Source organism: Macrotis lagotis, chromosome 2, assembly GCF_037893015.1.
Source record: "Macrotis lagotis isolate mMagLag1 chromosome 2, bilby.v1.9.chrom.fasta, whole genome shotgun sequence".
Taxonomy (NCBI): domain Eukaryota; kingdom Metazoa; phylum Chordata; class Mammalia; order Peramelemorphia; family Peramelidae; genus Macrotis; species Macrotis lagotis.
The window spans coordinates 115,851,199-115,876,441 of record NC_133659.1 but is presented as its reverse complement, the minus strand read 5'-3'; the positions used below and the strand labels follow the sequence as shown (position 1 = coordinate 115,876,441).

The 25,243-nt window shown below is 36.9% G+C and overlaps 1 long non-coding RNA gene across 1 annotated transcript; it reads left to right on the top strand.

Moving 5' to 3' along the window:
- Window positions 1–4,877: 4,877 nt before the first annotated feature.
- LOC141513127 (uncharacterized) lies at window positions 4,878–12,427 on the top strand. Its single transcript, XR_012475718.1, has 2 exons — window positions 4,878–5,109; window positions 10,522–12,427. It is a non-coding gene; the product is annotated as an uncharacterized LOC141513127 (long non-coding RNA).
- The last annotated feature ends 12,816 nt before the right edge of the window (window positions 12,428–25,243 follow it).

Sequence of the window (25,243 nt, the reverse complement as noted above, 5' to 3'; positions counted from 1 at the left end):
GAGTCCTCCTCTCCTGAAATTACTTTGTACCTTCAACTTGAATGCAAATTCCTTGCCATCAGGATCTCTACTGTGTAGTTGTTTTTTTTCCCATACCAGCTCTGGAAACAGACACAGTAGAGACCCTGATGGCAAGGGATTTGCATGCAAGTTGAAGGAAAACTCCATGCTCCAAGACAAATAGGGACAAAATAATTTCAGGAGAGGAAAACACTTAAAACTGAGGATAAGGAAATACCTTGTTCAAGAGAAAACACTTGAGTTGAACCTTGAGTTCTAAGAGGTAGGAGAGAAAGATGGAATGAGGGAAAAAAGAGATTTAGACAGACAGAAAGAAGAGACAGAAACAAAAAACAGAAGGGAACACACACACACAGAGGAGGGAGAGAGAGAGAGAGAGAGAGAGAGAGAGAGAGAGAGAGAGAGAGAGAGAGAGAGAGAAAGGAGGAAGGAAAATTTTTAGGCAAAGTGATATTGATAATCAGCAAAAGGAAAACTTATCAAGAAGTTGACAATCTACTGGGCAACCCATCGCTGTCTCCTATACCACTCCCTAAGAAGTTCAAGGTTAAATATGGAACTCCTTTGGATGCTCTGAGATCAAAAATTTTGTCTTCCCCATTACCTATGGCTACTACTTCTACAAGGTCATATTTGCACTAGATGAAGAAGTCAGTCCTACTTTCAAGGGTAGGGGTATGCTGGAGCCAGCTCAAACCAGCTAGAAATCCCTAATTGTTAAATTTTCAGTGTGAGTGTTTAAATCTCAGAAATTAGCAAACACTAAAAAGCAGTTTTGTTGATTGTCTGGATTTAGGAAAGTGTTAATAATACAGACTAAACTGAAAACCAGCTGCATACAACCACCTTCCTGACTAGGTTATTAAATATCTATCAGCATACCCCTGGTGGTAGTAACTTTCAGAAAGGTTAAGTGATCATAAATGAGGGGTTAAGAAACCAAGTTTATAAAACGCTATGAGTAGAAGTTATGAATCTAATTCAGATATTTGCAATTTAGCAGCAGCAGCCAAAAGTAGCCAGGAGTACCTTGATACACTGAATAGGAGTCAGGAATACATAAGTTTCTAATCTTTTCTCAGGCACATAGGGCAATATAACCCTGGGCAAGTCGTTTTAATGTCTCAAGGATCCTGGCTACTTTTAAAGTTATAAATTTTGGAGAAGATGCTGACCTGAATGAGTAGGACTTTCATCACTTAGAAGTTCCATATTCTGATGAGATCACAGGTCTTAGAGCTATCCTATCATTATCATTCTAAAGTATTTTTTAAAAACCACAGTGGGCACAGCACTATGTAAAGGAAATATTTTTGATCTCTACCCTTGAGAAGCCCTTACTTTAGTTTTATTTTTAGTTTATCTTCTAGTGCAAAACTTATTTACACTTCACCCTGAAGCAGTATTGGGTTGAATTTTCTCAATGCATCACCTTTGTCTTTCTTTTAAACATAGTTCTAACCAAGTCTCAAGAGTCAGTGGTTTGACCCAAAGGGTAACAATAATGTTTCTAAAAGGTCCTATAGATTGAATTGGATAAATATGGGTAATATAATTTAGTCTATTTTTCCTAAATTAAAATATTTAAATTCTCCAGCTCCATTGTCTGAGGTGAGTCATTAAGGTTAGGTAAGAGAGAGAGATGAGGTCAAGAATGATTACTTCTAAAAGAAGAGGAAGAAAAATAAATAACCTGCCTTAATCAGGTTTTGGGAACTAGAGGGAAGGTAGGGGTGGGGGGCTAAGGGAAGCAGGGACGGAAAATAAAGCATAGAAAGAAGGATAATTAAAAAATCATTTTTTAAAGTTCACAGACTTTTTAAAAAATAAAAATAAGCAATGAGAAGTAAAAAATGCAAAAAATTTTAAATTTAATTTAATTTTTAAAAGTAAAAAAATTTAGTAAAAGTTTTGCAAAGCAGTACAAATTGGCTAAGCATGGTTGTTGCTATTCTGTAAGTTAGTGGTTAGAAAATACTGGTCAGGGGCAGCTAGGTGGCGCAGTGGATAGAGCACCAGCCCTGGAGTCAGGAGGACCTGAGTTCAAATTCGACCTCAGATATTTAATGATTACCTAGCTGTGTGGCCTTGGGCAAGTCACTTAACCCCAATTGCCCTGCAAAAAACCAAAAAAAAGAAAAAAAAAAGAAAATACTATCCAACCAAGTATCTAGGGAACTGGATTGAGAACTCTCCCCCTACATACCTGGTGTAGTGGGGAAAAGATCAGTCTGTGGTATTAAATATTATTTCTACTACTTACCCTATGATCCTAGATAAGGTATTTCATTCTTTTGAGACAAAGCTTCCTCATCTTTAAAATGAGAGTATTGGACAGGATGACCTCTAAAGCACCATTCCTATGAATGATCTTGCCCTAACCACATCCACCCATCTGTAGTTTTTCATAATCCCGGTGATCAGGTTTCCAATTCTGGCAGCTAAATATTTTCCAGACAATTAAATTCTTGGTAAACAAAACAAAACAAAATAAAATCAGTTTTTTTTTCTAACATTAAAAGAACACAACTCTCATTGCTTAGTCACCATTGATTTGGGTAGCAACATATGAAAAGAACTCTGACCCTGGAGCCACTGGACTTCGATTCACATCCCACCTCTGAAGTTTACTGCCTGTATAGCTTTGTCAAATCTCATAGCTTTGCTGGGTCTCAATTTCCTCCCTTATAAAATAAGAAGTTTGAATCAATAGCCTCTGAGGTAACCTTTTTGTCAATAACCTGGGGGCAGCTAGTTAGTACAGTGGATAGAGCACTGGCCCCAGAGTCAGGAGGACCTGAGTTCAAATCCAGTCTTAGGCACTTAATAATTACCTAGTTGTGTGACCTTGGACAAGTCACTTAGCCCCATTGCCTTAAAAATAAATTTTAAAATTTAAAAACATAAAGTCAATTACCTTACAATTGTAGCCAACATTTATGATTGTCTAAAAGTTTCTAGAGGGGGAATGCTAATTTTCCTTTTGCATGGCTGTGCAGACAACATTATTCAAAATAGCATGAATTCATCTGGAGCCTATCATGCAGACACCTTCCATTTTTCTTGTCCCTATTCTGACATGAATAAGTGAATCTATCCCCCAAATTATCAGTAGAGTTTCATCATGTATTAACACCTTATCTTTTTTTTAAAAAAGGGAAGCATTTTTGTTTTTGCTACATCATTGTTGTTTTTCCAAACCGCTATGATTTTGTGAACATATCTTGTCGAGATTAGGAAAAGCTGAGAAGATATAATTGGTTTTATGCTGTTCTGGTGACACATTTACCAGTCAAGATAGATCACCTGAGCCATACCTGATAAATCCAGGAGTATTCAAACTCTCTTCTTAATCATGAGGGTTGGACTATGAATTCCCTTGGGCCACTTTGTGAGTTTTACAAAACTGTCCTGGCTGGCTTGTTTTCCTGGAATTTGGTAACGTTTTATTTCTTCATTTATATTTCTTCATTTATATTTCTCTCTCTTTTTTCCAGCCTAAGTGTTTGTTTTTTGAAAAATTAAGTAAAATGACTTTATTCCTAGCAATCACTTTCAGAGGCTGTGGCTATACAAAAAAATTGCTTTGCAAAAGAAGTAAAAAAAATAAATTTAGTCAAGTAATTTGGGTTTAGAACATAGGCTTCTGATTTATGATGTGGCCAGGGTAGAATCCTAGCCTCAAAGCAAGCTAGATAAATCTTTTTTTTTAGGTTTTTTTTTATGCAAGGCAAATGGGGTTAAGTGGCTTACCCAAGGCCAAACAGCTAGGTAATTATTAAGTGTCTGAGGTCAGATTTGAACTCAGGTATTCCTGACTCCAGGGCCGGTGCTCTGTCCACTGCACCACCTAGCTGCCCCCCAAACTGGATAAATCTTCTTGGTCTTGGTCTATTGCTGTTCTTTCTGCTACCCTATGCCTATTCCTCTATCCTCAAAAAATAGATTATACTCAAAAAAGGAGGACTTTTTGTATCTTTCTTTGCTTTTAGCAGAAATAGGGGACTAGTGGAGTAGAATATTTCATATACTTTCAAGTAGAATTGATATAGTAATTGGTTTTGTTGAACTGGTTCATTTTTATTTCTTTGAAAATCTTGGCTACATATAAATGGCTTCCTGTGTTAAGATGGAAATGTATAAACAAAAATAAATCAATAAAAATAAGATGTAAACAGAAGAAAACAAGGGGGTTTGTTTTATAACCTGAAAAGTAATTCTTCTTATAATTGAAGCATTTGTAATTGTGTCTATTTATGGAAATGAAAGCAAGAGTTTGGGAAATTAATTCAAAGAAAAACCATAGTCTCAGTTATAGTTTAGGCCAAAGTCAGTCAGCAAGTATTTATGGAGCATTGCCATAAGTACAGGAATGCAAAGAAACAAAAAGAATAGTCTCCACTTTCAAGGAGCTTACAATCTAATGGGTACCAATTATATACAAACAAAAAAGAGGAGGAAGGGAGGGAGGGAGAGAGAGAGAGAGAGAGAGAGAGAGAATATGTATATATCTATCATCTATCTATCTATCTATCTATCTACTTATGCATACATGAATGAAACAAATTGGAGAAAACCAACAGGAGGAAGGTACTAGCATTATCTTTTTTCAGGATAGAAATACCCAGATAATTGCTTAAATTCTCCACCTGGTTTGATTGTGTAGAAGCAGACATTACCATGGTAGGTTGGAGGCAAGCATAAGAATTTCAGCAATAGTTTTTTAAAAGTAGAGGGTTCTTGACATCTGCCATGTGGCAAATGAGTGACTGGAATTTTGATCTCCAGAGCATTCCACATGTTCGTCACCATTCTATTTATTTAGCTCTGGAGTTTCCTGTGGTTCCCCATTGGATCAGAGCTACACTGCATGTGGCTGATAAGTGTGCCCTTTCGAGGGCAGAGGGGTGGGGAGGCAGGAGGGAGGAACAGAATTTCTGAGATTTTCTTTTGGTTTGTTTTGCTGCTTTCAAACGTAGAAGCAAAATGCATTCTTTAGGGAGAGATAACACTGGTGTGAAAGGAAATAGTTCACGTTCGGCAGGACTTATTAACAGACATAAAAGAAGCCGGCACTTTGATTTCAGGGTAAGTAAGAGACAAGCAGTTGCCTCCAACTTTGGTTACTTTAATTCCTTAGTGATGAATTAAATATGGATCCTGGAGAAGATGTACCCCATTTGAGAGCACAGAAATGGCTTCTCTCCAGTTACTTTCTAGCATAGGCCAAATTCATTCAATAATTAATCAAGTATTTATTGAGAATTAACCTTGTGCCAGACTCTGTGCTAGACAGTAGAAATAAAAAAGACAAAAAAAAATAATTGGCCTCATGGAGTTTATCTTCTAGTGGGTTAATACAAATGATTTACAATTCTTGGAAGCCTAATTTTTTCCTCCCTTATGTCAGAAAAGTAGTATAATTTCAATTCAATGGATTACATGGAAAATGGAAAAGTGAAGAGAACTAACTAAAAACATGTATTTCACATCTAGGTGAATTTACGTCTTGATAACACTGAAACAACTGCTTTATTCAGATGAATGGGACTAATCATTTGGAGATGGGGGCCTCAATCAATTAATGGTTTCTCTGAATTCACTCATTTCTGACCAATTTATCCAGCTAGTAGCTGAGGGGTGATTCAAGGTAGAATTGTGAAGAAGTTAAAGTTATTCTTGGCATTCTACTTCTTTTTTTTCTGAACCACATTACCTGATTTCATGATTTTTCCCTACTATAAGTCCTTAAGACCATTATGTCATTTTAACCACTAAATGAGGGAGATATTTTGATGGCACAGAATCCTTTATTTTAATCACATTGGGGAGGTAACTGGGAATTAGACTTGTACAACAGCAGACATGTTGGTATGCTTGAGAAGAAGCCAGCCTGGGCCTTGGGAATGCACTGGACCATGGGAGCTTCCTGGACTCCAGGTTCTTCACTTGGAACTGGCTTGAGGGCTTTCACCTGCCATTAGTTTCTTAACCTTCAGTGAACTAACTCTAAACTCCAAATCAACACCCAGAGATCCTGACCTACTTGTCTCTCCATGTTGAGTCTGACATCATTTATTCTAAATTTATCTTCTACTCTTATTGTATCTTGGTGTACTCTTGTACTACCTATTTTTTTTTTTTGCTAGGCAATGGGGTTAAGTGACTTTGCCCAAGGTCACACAGCTAGGCGATTATGACATGCCTAAGGTCAGATTTGAACTAAGGTCCTCCTGACTCCAGGGCTGATGCTCTATCCACTGCACCACCTAGCCAGCCCTATAAACTACTTATTTTAACTACTAAACTACTAGATTATTTTTTCTAGTGTATATTGATAAGGGAAAAGAAAATATAAAAATTCAGAAATTAAACATTAGGTTAGTAGAAGCAGAATTTTTTTTTAAAAAAATCCAACTCCTAAACTAGGAAGTTACTTAAAAATTATCGGTTAAGATTATTTGATTACATTTCTCCATTCCTAGCTGAATCCATCATGATTTTCTCTAGAATGGAATACGTTGGAACTTAATAAATTCTTGTTGGGTGACTTACTAGCTGGCTGCTCTCTTGAAGGGGCAAGAACAAAATTATATCCTCCCTATGAGTATATGCCCAAAGCAATTTTGTACCACCTTTGTACCTGGGTACAATGAATTTTTCTCATCTATCCATACTTCAAACAAGAAGTTTCCTTATTGCATGATGAATGTACCTTCCCTCCTTTTTCCACTACTTGGTTCCCAGTATCACTAACTTCTTTTTTTGTTTCTTAGGGAAAAAGAAAACAAAATATAAGCAGGGTCAGTTATCATTCCAAATATCTTTAATTAAATCCAATACATAATTCACCCTGGAATTAGTCTGGTACAGGAGAATGATTCCTGATGCTGAAGTCAAACAATTCAGGTTCAGATCTTAGCTCTTAGGTTAACTACTTGTCATTTACCCTCTGGGAATCTCAGTCTTCTCATCTTAAAAATGAGGGGGACTGAATGAATTGGCTTCTGAGATTCTTTCCAATTCTAGATTCATGATCTTCTGATGCAAATTTGTGAAGATATTTCCCAAGCCTTACCAGCCCCTTCAACAGAGGACAGAACAAAGGTCACTTTTAGAATGATGGTCTTCTTCTTCTTTTTTTTTAAGGTTTTTTTTCAAGGCAATGGGGTTAAATGGCTTGCCAAGGCCACACAGCTAGGTAATTATTAAGTTTCTGAGGCCAGATTTGAACTCAGGTCCTCCTGACTCCAGGGCTGGTGCTCTATCCACTATGCCACCTAGCCACCCTGAAACTATGGTCTTCTTATTCAAAAGATAGGAAATTCATGTCATATTGTCACATTGGATACATTAGGTTGGGTAACTTTCAGTAACATACAGCTTTTAAAAATTATCTCATCAGTTCCCCCCCCCCATTTTTTGGTAGCAGAAAGTGCTGATTCCTTCTTTTTTTTTTCATTGTATACCCTCACCACATCCCAAAGATTCCAATTTGTTTTTCCATTTAAAAAAATGCAAGAACATACAAGTCAAAGCTGAGAAGATAGACAAAAACCCTGGGAAAGAAGTTAGTGTTGATCCACAGTTGAAGCATTTTCTTGGTTAAATCAAATCAAACATGTGAATTTTTGATTCGATTCCCTCTCAATAAGAACATTGAATTCCCTCTTTTCTGGTGCTACATTGAACCAATATTAGGGGAACAAGGGTGGTTGTTTATTAGGGATATATTAGATGACCAGTCCTTTTTTTGGTTTTGAGAAAAGTTCTCACTTCTTTGGAGAGTAGTGAGAAGCCTGGTCTACATAATGAAAGTAGAGAAAGATAGAGAAGATAGTTATCTGGACAATACAGACAAAAAACAAATTAAAGATTTTTCTTCTTGATGAATCCAGATTTTTTTGTTTTCTTGAATAAGTGAATAAATGTCATTACAACCTCCTTCTGTGGATATACAGAGAAATAAGTCATCATTTAGGCTATTCTACGTTTAGACAAAGACCATGTCTGAAGAACTCCTGACTCCAAACTCAACAAAAGTGGTAAGAATGTCACATATTGGTTCATTTAAAACATGATTCTTTTCCAGTTAATTTTTATATTGAAGCATTAAAATGTTCTAATATATATATATATGTGCATATGTATGTGAGAATATGCATTATATATAATACTTATATAAGCATATATATATATCCACTTCTTGGAGACATATATATATGCATATATATATATATATATATATATATATATATATAATTTTATGAACAAGTAGACAAGTTCTCATGACTGTAAAGAGATTCTTCCTAATCTTTAGGTTGTTTATCCTATTTATTCCCTTAGTTTTGTGTGTCTTGGGTAGTCATTTGGTCTGCTATATGTGATCTGGGGCAACTGGATCCAAGATTTAGATCAAAGATTATTTATAAACCCTTGATGTAATATATTTGGGATTTAAATTGAGTCTTGAAGTGAAGCCAGAAAGCGAAGGTGATAAAAGAGAGCATTCCAGGCATGAGAAGTGCCTTGTCCAAGGTTGTGAGACCAATGGTTCAGACAAAAGACTTGAACTCAGAACTTCTGACTCAGGAGTCAGTTCTTCATGCTGTGTCATATACACTTATTCATCCTAAACCACTTGTTTTCATCTCTGTAATTTTTTTTAAGTTCATCAAGCACTATTTTCATGTAATCCTATGAGGTAGGCAATAATTAGTCTAGAACTAAGAGACACTAGAACATAATAGGTGTTTCATAAATGCTTGCTGATTAAGGAAATTATTGTAAAGATTATTAAAAGATTTTTAAAAATATGTCAGCTGGGACACCCATCATTTATTTATCATCACAATTATATGATATATCCATGTAATATAATAAATTTATAAGGAGATATGATGGTGGCATTTATAAGGAGCTAGGATGGGAAGAGAGAAGATTGCTATTTCAGTGGGGGGTGACTTGATTTAAGAAAAGGGAGATTTTATCCACTCTCCATCCATTACACCATTCCCCACCACTAACAACTTAGAAAGTGACCAACTTTCCAGTCCCATTCATATAAAATACGTGCAATGGCTGAACTGAAGGGAGACTAACTTGATTCTCCTCATCTTATAAGCTTTTTCAAAAAATTTTGGTTTTTGCAAAGCAATGGGGTTAAGTGACTTGCCCAAGGTCATACAGGTCATTATTAAGTGTCTGAGATCTTATAAACTATTAACACCTTTGCATATGAAGGATTTGGTTGGGAGATTGGCTTGGGCTTGGTTAGAGAGAGCTATAGCCAGCAACTTCTCTGGAAATAGGCTTGAAAACAAATACCAGAGTTGGCAAGAATCCCCCATGATTTGCCTGTCAACCTCAAGTGGGTGTCCAAAGTATTAGAAAGTCAGTGAAAGTGAACTGGTAATTAGTTGAGAGACTTCACAAGTGAGGGTCATCCATTGTGAGCCCTTCACATGATAGCAAAGCCTCGTTATGGTGTGAAGTTGGCTTTTCCCCCTCTCCCTTAGTCCCAAGAACAAAAAAGGAAATTCTCAAGGAAAGTCTAAAATAGAATTCAAAAAGAACAATAGAATTGGGTTTGATTTGTTTAATTCTGATATCAAGGTCACCAGAAAGTACTACAGCTTTTATTTGTGTGGTGGGCTTTTTTTTTTTGGCAACATCTTTCTTTTCATTTGATGGTCCTGTCATCCCCAGAACTGTATATGTTACTGATCCTGCCTGTATTCAAAGCTGTTATTAAGTGGAGTCTTTCAGATTTTAGAGAAATGATAATGGCTCCAAAGATGACAGAAAGTGGCAGCTGGTGACAAAAAACCCCTTGATAAGACGACAACAGTAAATCAAACTACCGCCACTTTTCCGTTTCATGTTTGTTAATACCACCTCGGCTTTTGAAGTTTAAAGTAAGGTTCAAAAAAGCCAGGTGCTGAATCATAATATTAAAGCAAGGAAGGAGCTCCATGAAAGAGAGGAGATCTGAGAGGGGAAAGCAACAAACACAGCTTTCAACTGCCTTTTGTCGGCCTTTCTGCAGATGTCACCAGTTGTTATCCCCAGCAGAGGTTTCGGGCTTGTAGCAGTGCCTCTGGCTGATTCCAACTCAGCGTTTCAAGTGTCAATCAAAAAGGAAGGACGCAGCTTAGGTCCTGGTCATTGTCCTGTGAAAAGAGCCAAGCATTTAACATTGATTTAGCTCCCTCAATATACAAAGATAGAGCCAGCTTTGTGTAGCAAAAAAAGGGCCTTTGGCAAGGTTGCTTGTAGAGCAATTCCATCGCATCCAATGCTCCTTGGTTTAGCTGTCATACTGTGGTGTCTGGAGCCCTCTGAAAAGTTATTCAGGACTGAGTGAGCAAATTAAAAAGAAATAACATGCTTTTGGAAAGAGTGGCGCCTGGCTATGGTGGAGGGGGGGGGAGCTTTTAGCTTAACGCAGTCTTCTAAAATGATTTTAATTTCTTTTCTTTCTTTTTTTTAATTTATCAGACATGGATGAAATGGTGCTTTAAGCAAGCCAGGCAGGAGACCAGAGAACACCCTTAGCCACTGGCCTTCCTCTCTGAGCTGTGGACAGCTTGACCCGGCATACTTCCTCTTTGGCCAACTATGTTCCAGCCAGTTTGCTTCCAATGTTGGAAGAAAACCCAGAGTGAATTCCTTCAGTGCCCTACCCTTTCTTCATGCTTAATTCTTACTCATGGTTATGTGGACACACACAAATTAGTCTGATGGAATCCAGAAAAACAAAATTTCAAAATCAAAGAGCTGAATTCTGCTATAATGTCATGTAGGTTCAGATGTTCTCTTCTAACCACCTTCATGTTATGTCCAATGACTGGTTTTGATGAAAGTTTCATTTTTTCGTTCAACAAACATTTTCAGCATTAACTGTGGTGCAAGCACAATGCTCAGGAATGGGGATAAAAAGGACAAAAATGAAAAATATTCTCAAAGCACATTTATTCTACTGGGAAATGCAATAGGCACTGGAAGTAAGTGAATATAAAGTAATTTGAGGTGTAAAAATGCTAATAGCTAGGCAGTGGAGTTGGGAAAAATCTCAAGTAGATAGTGGCATCTGAGCTATGCTTAAAAGGTTGAACTTTGCAATTATTTGTGACTCTGTATAGACACAATTATCTACTGGAAGAGGTTATAGATGGTCATTATTTATTTCTCTCTGGTCTAGCTTGTCCCTTGTCTCTAGTTCTTCCATTTTCATATCTTTCCTTGCCATTGGAACCTAAGGTTCCCTTTTGGACTTTCTACCTTCACTTAGACCAGTGTTTAGGACTGGGCTCTACAAGAAATATCAGTTTCAGGAATGGAGTAATCAATAAATTCCTTGAAGGCAGGAACTGTACTTTGTGTTATCAGTGGTCAGAAATCTTCTTTCTGGACATCAGGTGGTTAATCCTTAATGGTCACAGTGAATTTGTAAGGCTTCTTGACAGAAGGGATGGTCCTAGATCATGGCTAATCACCCAAATATTGCCAAGATAAGAACTGGGCAAGACAAATATCCCAAAGTATTAATTTTTTTTCAAATGCTACACAAAAGCAGTAATCTTAAAATGGCAGCCCTTCAATTTAGCCAAATTCTTGGGTCCACAGAAAAAGTGCTATCACATTGAATTAACTTAGCACAATAGTCGGAACATAGCAAACACTTAAATACTTTTTCATTCATTCATTGAAGACCCATATTAGCTAGACTCTACTTTTTCTGAACACTACTAAATAACCCCACCTTCCTCATGTGTATTGATAGTGACCAATTGTGGAAAATTAGACTTCCCAAATAACTTATTATTTGGGAGTGAGATCATTATACTGGAGGGAAAAACAAATTTGCAGAAAACTTGGTGAGAACCTCAACTAAGCCAGAGCATCATGAGGGCATTTGAGGATGAAACTAGAAGGCAGATGATAATTAGAAAAGATCTATCAAGATTTCTACAATCATTTTTTTCTCCATCTATGACAATAAAACTGCCACATTTAAATCCTTATATCCTAGACCCCAATGTCCAACAAGAGAAAGTAGAAATAGCATTGAAGGAAGCAAATGGCAAGAACACCCAGACTAGATCATGTACTGAGGAAGCACATGCTGGAGATGACCCAGTTTTAAAGTTACCAAAGTATTGGTCCTCAAGGAATATGGAAAAAAATGAAATGCTCAACAACTGGAAAAAGAATGGACTTTATCGTGGCTGCCACACCACCCTAAACACACACGCATTTAATAAGTTCTAAAAGTACCAGCCACTAGGTGCTGGAGATACAGTCATTAAAAAAAGATAACAATCTGTGCCCTCAAGAAGTTTCCATTCTCCTAAGGATTTATGGCATGAATCCAGACAAATAAATAAAAAGTTATTCAAAGAAATTTCAAGAAGAATGGAATGATGCGGGGAAAAAAATTATGTGGGAAGAAGCATTTCAGCTTTGTTTTAAAGGAAACTAGGGGGAATTGCAAAAAGGGGGGGTCCCATTCCAGACTTAGGGTACAAAACATCTGAGAAAGTAACAAAATGATGGGCCCATAGACTCTTTTTCCATCTCTTCAGAGATTATTATATAACACTTAAAATCATTTTTTCCTTTAAAGTATGTGCTTTTTAATATATTTAGTGCCTTCACAATGGCTGTCATGATGGTAGTGAAGGAAGGATAAAGGGGAGAAATTAAGCTACATAGGAGACCTTGTGAAGAGATGTGACATCCTTACGGAGGGTTCTTTTTTTCCAGAGTACCTGAGTTGCATAGCACAAATAGGAGAGATGAACCAGAACAGGTCAGAGATTGGGATTTATCTGTTCCACTAAATGGGTGAAACAGTGTAATAATGAAAAGGAACACTGGGAAACAGGAAACAAGGCTTTTTGCATTCTAGTTGTGATAATAGTTTTGTAACTATAAGTCACTATAAGTCTTAGTTTCTTCCTCTATAAAATGGGATAATAATGTCCCTGTTACCTACTTGTAGGGTTATTGGAAAAAGGCAGACTATAAACAATAAATAACTGAAAATGAGCTAATTATTATTATTATTATTATTATTATTATTATTATTATTATTATTATTCCATGACTAGTTAGAGCTATTTAGGAGAACTTCTGAAAATGAGAATTCTAGAGAGTGACATCATGACAAGGATGGCAAAATTGGAATCCATTGATTGTTTCTTCACTGTATCCGTGTTTAGAAAACGTAGAGGCTCCTTTTCAGACTTTAGGACCCAAATGATCCTCTTAGATAGTCTTACCCTAGATAAGCCAGACTGGATCAGGAAGAATTTCTTGAGGATCTTAATTGTATCAGTTGTACTCTGCCCATCTGTTTTACTCCAGAAAAACATTTTAAGACTTTCTTAAAACTGACCACCTTCAGGGCGGCTAGGTGGCACAGTGGATAAAGCGCCGGCCCTGGAGTCAGGAGTACCTGAGTTCAAATCGGATCTCAGACACTTAATAATTACCTAGCTGTGTGGCCTTGGGCAAGCTACTTAATCCCGTCTGCCTTGCAAAAACCTAAAAACAAAAAACAAAGAACAAAAAAAAAAATGACCACCTTCCTGCTCTCCCCACCATTAAAAAAAATACATTCACATTCTAAATGCCTCAATTTATTGTGTTACATACCCTCAAAATGTTGACATTTGTCCATATGTTGCTCCTTAATTACCCTCTGGTCACAGAATTATAGAATGTAGGTGATGCCAGGTTCTTGAAAACATTGCCAGAGACTTTGTCTTTGGCAGGTCCAGTCAAACTAGAAAGGCACTGAATGCTGGCTCAGTGTGCCCACTTTATGACATCAATCTAGCTAAGTAAGGAGATAAGAAAAATATTGTTAATATTATTAATAAATTAATAAAATAATAAAGATTAATAGATTAATAAAGATATTCATTTTTTCCCAAAGAGAGAAAATGCATAGAACTATCAGGCTTATACAGTTTGCTTATGCTCCTGAAGTTCTAATATCAGGGAAGCTGAAAGGGGGTCACTAGTTAAGAGGCAACTTTTAACTAGATGGTCTAGTGAATAGAGAACTGAATTTGGGATTAGGAAATTCTAAACTAAGTCAATCTCAACCTCAGTTTTTTTTCTGTAAAATGGAATTAATAAAGGTATCTACACCACAGCTTTGTGGGGAAGAACAAATGAAATAATATTTATAAAGAACTTTGCAAACTTCAAAATACTATAGAAATTTTAGTTATCTAAAAATTAGAGTACTACTATGCTGTAAGAAATGATGGTAGGTTGATTTTAGAAAAATATGGATCTGCTTGAAATAGAGTGAATTGAGCAGAAACAAGAAAACTGTGTACAGTAACATCAATATTGTTCTGAATAACAATGAATGACTAAGCTATTCTGAATAATATGATCATTTGAATCAACTATGAAGGAGTTATGGAGAAAAATGCTATCAGCCTCCAGAGAAAGAACTAATATCTGGAAGAATGTGTTATATGGTTCCATATATATTTATGAATATATATATATATAGTCAATATATATATAATATATATATATATTGACCTCATGTATATATTTTGACTTTTCCTGTGTGGGATTGAGGAGAAAGACATTCAAAATTCATAATGTAGCAAAAAGTAAATGAAAAATAAAAAATTCACATATGTTTTAGACTATGAATAAATTTTAATTATTGCTTTTCTCTCTCTCTGTATGCATTATTGAAGAGAATTATTCATCTTTAGTCAAATTTAATTTATTCAATTATTTATTATCCAATCAATCAACACATTTTTATTGATCACTATGATACAATTACTGTGCTAAGAGCTCAGAAAGAAAAATATGATCTCTCTCCTCAGCGAGCTTACATCCTTATGGGGGAGATAGCACACATACATAAGGATGTAGGCTCGCATGCATGCATATATATATGTATATTGGGTAGCACATGCATTATACATGTGGAATGGATGGAAGGTAGCTTAGAATGGAGAGACTCAAAGACCTGAGGATCTAGGAAAAGCTTCTTATGGAAGACAGTATTTTAGCTGGGCCTTAAAAGTATCCAGGGATACTAAGAGACAGGATAATGAGGGCATAGAAACATGTTGTGTGGTAGATAATGATTAGTAAGTAGACCACTACAGCTGGGTTGTAGTGTTCAGAGAAGAGTAAAATTAATGACTCTGGAAGGGTTTTAAAAAGGGGGGGTCCAGGTTGTGAAGACAGTTCTGTGACAAAGGATTTTATATTTGATCCTAAAGAAAATAGGGAACCACTTGAGTTGGGGGCAAGGGTGGTTACAAAGTCAACTTACACTTGAGGGAGATTGCTTTGGTAGGTCTATAAAGGATGAATTGGAATGGGGGAAAATTGAAAGAATTAAAATTTATACTAATCCTCTAATTTTGTGGAATAGGCATTCACATTGCCTCTCCACATAGATTACAAGCTCTGAATCCCTGAAGACAGGGATCCTGTTTTCATTTTTCTCCAGCATTTAATTTAATTTTTTTCTTCTTTAATTTTTTTGGGACAACCAGGGGTTCCCAGACCATACTTTGAGATCTGTTTGACTATACCAAATCTGACTAATGGGTTACATGATGCCAAATAAATAGATTTACTTTTTTATATAAATAAACTGACTATGCACTAAATAAAACAACATTTAAATAAATTGACTATATATTTTGGCATTCCATAGAGTGTAATCTCTTTCCAATAGGTGTAGCCTCAGTGGGAATAAAAATCAGACTTTATTTTGTTCCATCTCACTGGTGATGACCCGGAGACCCAGAAGACCCAGAGTGGATTGGGTCACTTACCAGCCAAAGTTGTTATGTTCTATAATTAATCAATCTATCAATCAACCAAAAAACATTTAATTCAATTTTTTTCTTCTTTAACAGATGTTTATTTCTGCTTCTTTCTATTTTCCTATTAAACAACAGAATAACAACAAAGAAAAATAAAAAATTATAATATTCACAACAAATATTCATGATCAAAGAAGGCAAATTACCCCTTTGGCCAAGACCAAAAATACATACCTTTTCATCTTCATTTTGTATCCATCACCACTTTGGCAGGAGGTCAGAATTTTGGTTTATCACTGTTCCTTTAGGATCATGGTTAGTCATTTCATTGATCAGACAATGGGCCAGGCACTATTTTCAGACTTGGATAATGGACAAGGCTTATTCCCTACAATTTCAATGATTTTTTTTTTCAGTCGTATGGGGACTGTACAGTAGGGCAAATGGACTAACATGAAATATATTAAGGCCTATGAAAGAAAAGGAAACATGTAAAATCAGCATTGATTGAAGCTGAGGGACTAAAATCAATCAGTTACTTAAAGAAAGCTTTGAGAAGTTGATGAGATAGACTAATAGGTGTAGATATGGAAGCTTGGAAAATAAGAGCAACTAAAATAATTTGATGGGAATTGGACAAAAAAGGTCTTCTTGATGCAGTAAGAGAGTTTAGAGAGATTTTCATGGTGGAGGGGGGGAAGGGTTAGACAGTGGTGAGGAGGATGGAAATCTAGATAAATCAGGATTCTAGATCAATATCTAAATCATAGGGTTGAGTCCAAAACAAAAATGGCATTGGTTCTATGAAGGCTAAGCAAGCTGAGAGGAATTGTTCCAACCTTGGCCAGAGGGTAGAAGTAAATATGAACTAGCAAGAGAAAACTGAGGGACTCAACTGTGGGTTCAGGAGGAGTCAACTGAGCTGAGCTAAGGAGGAAGCAAGGTCTTCAGATAAAGTCAAGCTGACCTGAATTAGAGGAACCCTATGTTTATCACTTTCCTGGTTGTGAATCGTAGTTGGAGATTTTCATGAAATGTAATACAAGTTTCTTGGTTTAAGAAGATGACTATTCCTCAACTGCACTCAGGAAGGATACCTTCCATCTTTGAGGTAGGGGTTTTTCAGGAGAAGTGAGAAGGAAGGCCTTGTCATTTGACAACATAGTGGCAGGGGAAGGAGAACAAGGATTTGAAGTCAAAGAGCAAAATTTGAATTCAGTTCCTGCCACTTAATGGCTGTATGATGACTAAGGCAAGTCACTTAACCACTCTGGGCTTCTATTTTCTTGTTTATAAAATGAAAGGATCCCTCCCATTTCTAAATCGATGATATTTCCTTTTGATGTAGTATCAGTGCCTAAAGTTTAGCCAGTGATGGAAAACTTTTTGAATGTGGGCTATTCTAGACCCATTTTACTATACCCTCTCCATGCCTTTTTAAAAGGCCAGTCCAGGCTAGGGGTGTCTTCTGTGAATGGAATATGAGAAACAGAACTGGCCCCCAAATGACCTTGGCCTCATTAACACTATGCTGGAAGGCACTAAGGCTACTAACTCCCAGTGAATATCCATCAATGATGAGGATGCCACCAAGTCTTGCCTCAGGGGCTCTCAAAATCCAGACTATCTCCCTATTGTTCCACCCCTGGGTGGGTATTGGCCTAAAACTATGCTTTCTATTGCCTACAGTCCTCCAGCTCTCAGTAAATCACTCCAGTTTCCCAGAAGGACTTGGGGTGGGGGGAGAGACTAGGGAAAGGAAACAGTCACCTCACCTCTCTGCAAACCTTCTCTCATTCACTCGCTCCAAAGGGCAAGACAAACAAACCCCAGAAAGACTGCTCTGCAAGTGAAGTGTACACAATTATATTTCCAACAGCTTTGAAAACTTTTTTTTTCTTCTGAATAGCAAATGACACATTATCTTTTTGGAGGTCAGGGAATAATGCAGTTGGATTCTTGTGACACTGTGTGAGTTAATGTTTCTATTTGCCATTGTGTCCTGTGGAAATAAAGGCTGTGGGTCACCTGGGGTTACCATAACACAGCATGTAAATTGTAGAATATCCCACAAGTGCCTTGATAATGTGTGCCACCATTGTATAGACATTGGCTCCTTCCTTATCCACAATGGGTAATGGGGCCTCTGGAGTGCTAAGGACATAAATGATACTATCCTTGGAGTGTCAGAGGGGCAACACTTCAGGAGTTGCATTCATAATTTCCTTTAACTTAACAACTTCATATTTTTAATCGTAATTGAAATATACAAGTCAACAAAAGTGTTACTCATATCATCATTGTCAGGAAAATTGATGCACAAAGAAATGCCATAAATTGCAAAATATCCTTATTAGACTGCTAGGAATGAGTAAATGCTTCCAAGAAACCCTCTGTCTTCTCCTACCCAAAATATCTTTCCTTATCCTTTCTTCTTTTGGCTGGGCATCTTAGCCAATAACCTTCTCTGAAGACAGACACATCATGTTTTTTTTTTCTGAGATCAGCAAACTGTACATTTGGCTCTTCTTACAGTCTTTCTCTGCAATGTCTTTGTATTTATTAGTATGGTGAGAGCTCCCTAATGTAGCCATCAACTAAACTATTCAGAACCAGATATCACTCTTTGAAAATCCCATTTAAACAGTTCTCTCTCTCTCTCTCTCTCTCTCTCTCTCTCTCTCTCTTCCCCCCCCCCCGTTATTCTTATCATAATCTTTATTTAAGGAAAGACAGCACTTTGTTCACAAACATTTCTGTAATACTATATATAGAATGGCAAAGTGAGCTTTAATGAAAATAAATAAACTTTCAGGAACCCATTTCATCCATTTACTCCCTCAGGTCTCAGTTTCTTTAGGCACTAACCAGATAGAGTTTTAGGATACTGGAAAGAGGATCTCTATCAGGACAAATATAATTTAGAAACATACTTCTGAGGGGTAGGGAAGAATGATTTCTTTCTTTCCTTTTTTATTCTTCTCTAGTTCTTCTGTCCTTTTCTCTTACTCTCAGCCCCCATCCTTATCCCAAATTCTTTCTCCCTGTTTTTCTCCACTCCTTCCTAGGTTCCTTTTCTGCTTCCTTCCCTGCTTTTCTCCATTCTAATTACCAAAGCTAACTGGTGGATGTCGTCTGCCTTTGCTGAAATGCTCTCCCGGCTCTGGATCCCTAATCATGCTCATTGTGCTCCTCAAAGCTAAGTCAAGAATTACTGCCTTTTTATTTCCCTCTCTCTATATATTGGAGAAGGAAGCAGGTCCTCAGAGCTTTTGTTGTTCCTACTTCTGGGCTATGCTCCATTTGCTGGTGAACAGGGCTTATCTTCACTTTCCCCCTCTAAATACTCTAACATTCAGCGTCCTTTCATGTCTATGCTTTTAAAGTAAATCTTTGGACAATTAAAGATATGAAATGGCTAAATAGAGTTCTGCCAGCGTTGTTCTCTCCTTTTTAAAGGTTTAATCACACTTAATGGCTCTCTTCAAAACTTGAATTTTCCATTTTGGTGTTTTGACTCCATTGAAAGAGTTTACTAATATTCTTTCAAAAGTATTCTTTCCTCAAATGAGCTATTCAATAAAGTTTTATGCTGGGCTATAGGATGGAAGCTAAATGGAAAATAATTGAAAGAAGGATCATAGGTGGGGGTACCCATTCCCAGCTATGGTTTTGTTAGTCAAAGCAGAATCATTGGTAAGGAGCAGAACAAAAGTTGATGTGAAGGAACAGAATGATAATTTGGTAATGGGGAGCAACATTTCTATTGAAATCTCATTGTGTAGCCTCCCTCCCCTGGATAGGGCATGCTTCAGCCTTGTAGCTACTGAAACAGAAACTTCTTAGAAAGATTTGTGTGTGTTTGTGCAAAGGTTGGGAGTAGGGTAGACTGGGTATGTGCAGAAGAAATCAATGTTTTTGTATCACATAGTCTGTTACTAGCTATTGAAACATAAATGGATCAGATTTTTTTCTATTCCTATTGTGTGTGTGTCTGTGAGAGAGAGAGAGAGAGACAGAGAGACAGACAGAGACAGAGAGACAGAGACAGAGACAGACAGAGACAGAGACACAAAGACAGACAGAGACGGAGACAGACAGACAGTCAGACATGAGGGGATAGGGAGCTGTCCTGCTTGTTAAAGTCATACTTGGACATTGAACTAATTTCTGAGATTCAACCCTTTCTCACCCTCAAAAATCTGAATGATTAAATTGACCTTTGTAAGAGACACACTTAGTGGGAAATGGGATATGAAAGCCAATGCTCCCTGACAACTTCTTTATTAGCCAAAAAGCTCACTGAAAGCTATTATCAAGCTCACCTAAGTATGATAGAAATGCTATGGTTCTAGGATCAAACCTAGGATTTTAGAGTAGGGAAGGATTTTTAGGGATTATCTAGCAAGAGCTCCTTCTTCGTCAGTGAGGAAATAAAAAATCAGAGAGGTTGTCATTTTCCCCCCATGACCACAACACAGGCTGTAAAATGGCAGAGTGTAGATTTGAATCCAGAACATCTGATTCTAAATCTAGACTCTCAATACTAGACCACACCAATACTCCCATGCAAATCATCTATCCTTAAACAGGGGAGGTGATCCAAAATGACAAATAGAGAGTGTTATTGGGTTTTGGGGGGTCATAGGAACTCACAATTATAATAGTCTTTCAATCTTATCCAGGACAAGTTCTTCACTTTTCAGAGCAGGAAAGTCACAAATCCAATCACTGTAAATAAAAATTAGAGTGAGTCATGTACACATGTTTTCTGATACCAAATCCAGTACTCTTTCCAAATATGTAATTCTGCATTTCCCCATGACCTCTGAAATAATTCATTTTTTCTTTTTCTTTTCAAATATCTGTACAAACAACTAAATGGCTTCTAGATGGTAGACTGGAAACAGTCAGAAAACTAGGGTCCAAAGTGCTAATGTGATTTGAACATTTTCAAACAAAAAGAAAATTCTTACTTGAGTATTTTAGGGATCATCTAACAATAACTCCTTATTCTAGAGTCAGGAAGACCTAAGTTTGAATCTAGCCTCAGACACTAATTATGTCACTCTTGGAAAGTTACTTAATCTTCTTTGACTCAGTTTCCTCATCTGTATAATGAACTGGTTAAAGAAATGGCAAATCACTCTAGTAGCTTTCCCAGGAAAACCCCAAATGGGGTCTTGAAAAGTAGGAAACAATAGAAGCAATTCATCAACAACAACAAGCTTGCTTAGCAGTTACTTATGTTTAAATTCATTTAGTTTAACAAATTAAGTATAATACTTTTTCAATCCTCTCCTTTGAGCCACCACCAGAATTCTTTGTCCATTCATTTTACTTTTCTTCAAATAATAATACTGTGTACTTTAGTTGTCTGGGTCTATTCTTACGATGGGTATTAATTCTTTAAAATCTTTCAGATTTTCTCTCTATACCTTGTATGTGTCCAATTTTAATTGTACTCAATTATGGATCACTTTCTTTCAGTCATTCACTTACTCATACATTTACAGTATGTATATTTCATTCATGCCTAATGACATGATAATAGAAATTGGACAAATATTTGAATATTTTAAATGTGCCCAGATATACCAAGGTGTTTAAAAAATATCCTCAACCTTTAAGAAATTTAGAATATAGCAGACAGTTCAGATGGGGAGATAGTGTGGCGTAATGGGAGAAAAAAACCCACATTAGTAAGAATTTTCTTTTTGTTTGAAAATGTTCAAATCACATTAAGTACTTTGGGCCCCAGTTTTCTTGTCTGCAAAATGAGGAATTTAGACTAAATGACCTCTAAAATTCCTTCTAGCTCTAAATCCTATGACTTAAATCCCAACTCACCCACATATTTACCATGACTTATTTACCAAATCACTCACAACTTGTTTAGGCTTTGCTTTCTCCTCTGTGAAGCAAGGATAAAAACATCTGTGCTGTTTATTGCCCAGGGCAGTCTCAAATGAGATAATGCATCATATGTGGTTCATACAGTCTTAAAAAACTGTTTGACGCTATAAACTTGTTAAGGTAATATACACATATGTATTTGGGTGTGTATTTTTTTCACATAAAAAAGTAACATGAAAAGGTGGGAAAATAAGTGTCAAATAAATGAAATAGACAATAAATGCTATAGAGTTCAAGGAGAGAGAAATTGTGGTCTAGAGTGGTCAAAAAAAGACTTCCTGGAGATGGTGGAAACTGGAGGTAATCCTTGAAAGATATGAAAACATTTGGGGTAAGATCTGGGACAAAGGAATAAAAAGGAGAATAAGCAAATTATGATCTGAGAAGAATGGAATAGAATAAGGTTTTGTTGTTACTGTTATTGTTTTCTGAAACACTGTCTTAGGATATAGAAAGAAATGAAATCAAAAAATTTGTCTGGACCTAGACTTCCAAAGACTTTGAATGAGTTTCATCTTTATTCCTGTACTGAATAGGGAAATATTAAATGTTTATGAGCTTAGAAATGACATGATTTTTAGGTGGTGTAGTAGATAGAGCACTAGGTTTGGAAATAAGAAATTGTTGTGTAAGAAAGAAATTGTTCAGTTGTAACCAAATCTTCATGACCTTATTTGGTGGACTCTTAGCAGAGATACTAGAAGGATTTTCCATTTCCTTCTCCAAATCATTTTTTTTATTAGATTTTTGCAAGGCAAATGGAGTTAAGTGGCTTGCCCAAGGCCACACAGCTAGGCAATTATTAAGTGTCTGAGACTGGATTTGAACCCAGATACTCCTGACTCCAGGGCCAGTGCTTTATCCACTGCGCCACCTAACCGCCCCATCTCCAAATCATTTTATAGGAAACCAAGGCAAACAGGGTTAAGTGACTTGGCCAGGGTCACACAGCTGGTGTTTGAACACAGGAAGATGGAATCTTCTTGACTCCAGGTCTACCACTCTATCTACTGAACCACCTAACTGCTTTGAAAGCAAGAAGACCAGAATTCAAATCCTGTCTCAGATATTTTCCAACTATATGACCCTAAGAAAATCACTTCAGTGCCCTGTGCCTCAGTTTCCCCACCTGTAGAATCGGGGTTGAGTTTGATGGCTTCTAAATTCCATTACAGCTCTAAATCTATAATTCTACAAATCTGTCAGTGGTGAAGAGGATGAATTTAAGAGAGAAAATACTGGAGACAAAGACATGAATAAGGGGCTACTGAGATTTATGAAGAAATGAATTGATGAGTTTTAACTTAAATGAGAGAATTAAGACTGTTCCACTATACTGCAATTATGAAAGCTCTGACAGTATTTAAACTCCTTCGTCAGTACTGAAACAATTGAATTTGATATCAAATTGGCAAAATAATTAAATAGGAAGCTACCAGATGGGATATGCTGCTTCCTTCCATCCCCAACAATGTTGCTTCAATTCAGGTGAGCTCAGAAATCCATCTATCTGACAAAAGAGCTAATTTCCTTTCTTTTTGTCCTCCCTAGAAGACAGAAAGGCTTAGAGAAAGAAAGAAAGAGCAATAGAGAGATTTAGAGACAAGGAGACCAAGACTGAGTCAGAAAGCTGTGCATGTTTGGAATCCTAATAGAAAGAGCCAATAAAAAAAGAAAAACCATTGGAGATGTTGAAGAAAAAAATGAAAAAAGTAGCATAAATGGACAAACCAGCTTTAGAGAAGAGGAGCCTGACTCCTTTGAGACTATAGAGAAGGAAAAAAGGTTTAGGTAAAGAAAATCGGTAATTTCCAGAGGAGAGGAACAGAGCTCTTGTGGGAATGGTTTTCTATTCTTTTTCTAGCAGGAATAGTCATTTGCCAAGAGTGAAATGGGTGAAGAGACCTGAGGGACAGTTGTGGGCATTGCCTTAGGGAATCCAAAAACCATGAACAAAAGGATTTGGGGGCAACAATGAGGTGCTCTGGTTGATGTTAGAACACATAGATTTGCTATGGACCCAGCAAACAGAATTCCATGACTTTTCCAGCCATGTTGAACTGTTTGGGAGCTATAAAGAAGGTGAATAGTAGGACTGATCTGAAACTGGGAATAGACTTAAGCATTACAAAGAAAGATCAAGGGTTTCTAAGATGTTGGAAATAGTAGGCAAAGCTCGAGTTCTTACAACCCTCCTGAGTAGTTTGACTTAGATGAGATCATTCCTTCCTGAGAAATTTCACTTCAGCAATCATAGGATCATAGATTTAGAGCATTAAGATGAATTGTTGCCCAAAGTCAAGCCCATCCTTCCAAACCAGAACCCCAAAGAAACAAACAACCACAGCTTATGTAATGAATATAGCCACTTTATGCTCCATTAAATCATGGTCCTTTCTGAATAAAGGTTGGGGGGAAAGAGAGAGGGAGATGTTGTGTTATGTGAATATGCATTTGTGTGCCCTATATATGGTGTGTTACCCTCAATTGCCCTTGTAGGGACTCTCTTTGAGCACCGACTTTGTGGACCATTTTAGACTTTCCAGTGGGGCCATTTGCTGAAAAATACTCTTTCCTTTAACACTTTCAGGAATGTCACATGGTAGAGTCTTTGTATACCATGTGATGGCAGCTCAGTTTGTTTCCTTGATTATAAGCAGGTTAGCAGTTACTGATTAATTTTAGCCAAGGTAAGAGAATGGCTGCTTTCTTGGTCCTGATGCTAGCCTCAGAAAAATCTACTGCTGGGTTTCCACAACCCTCCCCACATCCATCCTCAAGCTGACACAGAGGGACATTTTGTTACTCTACCTAGGGCAACAGCCTTACTAGGAGGCAGAATAGCTGCCTATACAGTTATTTTAGAAGTATTTTATTTTATTTTTATTTTTTAGGTTATTTTTGCAAGGCAATGGGGTTAAGTGGCTTTTCCAAGGCCACACAGCTAGGTAATTATTGAGTGTCTGAGGCCAGATTTGAATTCAGGTACTCCTCACTCCAGGGCTGGTGCTCTACCCACTGTGCCACCTAGCTGCCCCACTGTGCCACCTAGCCACCACTATTTTAGAAGTATTTTAAAGGCTTTCCACCCATCCCTATTCTATTCTTCTCCTTGACTAATGATGCCTACCACTTATTTAATGAGTATAATAACTAGTATCTTTATAATGCTTTAAAGTTTACAAGGTACTTTACTTCTGTTCATTCATTTGCACCTAGCAATAATTCTACAAGGCAGGTAGCACTATTATTTCCATTTCATAAAAAAAAAACAAAAAACTAAGATTGAGGAAAGTTAATGACTTGTAGCTCACATAACTAGTAACTACCTGAATAGGATTTGATCTCCAGGTTCAACAGTCTTGTCCACTATGTTACACTTAGATCGCTGAAGAAAGGAGCAAAACCCTCCACCCTATAAGCCTGTGATAAGTCTTAAGATTCAATTACTCCTTGGGAGATATGACACATTAATT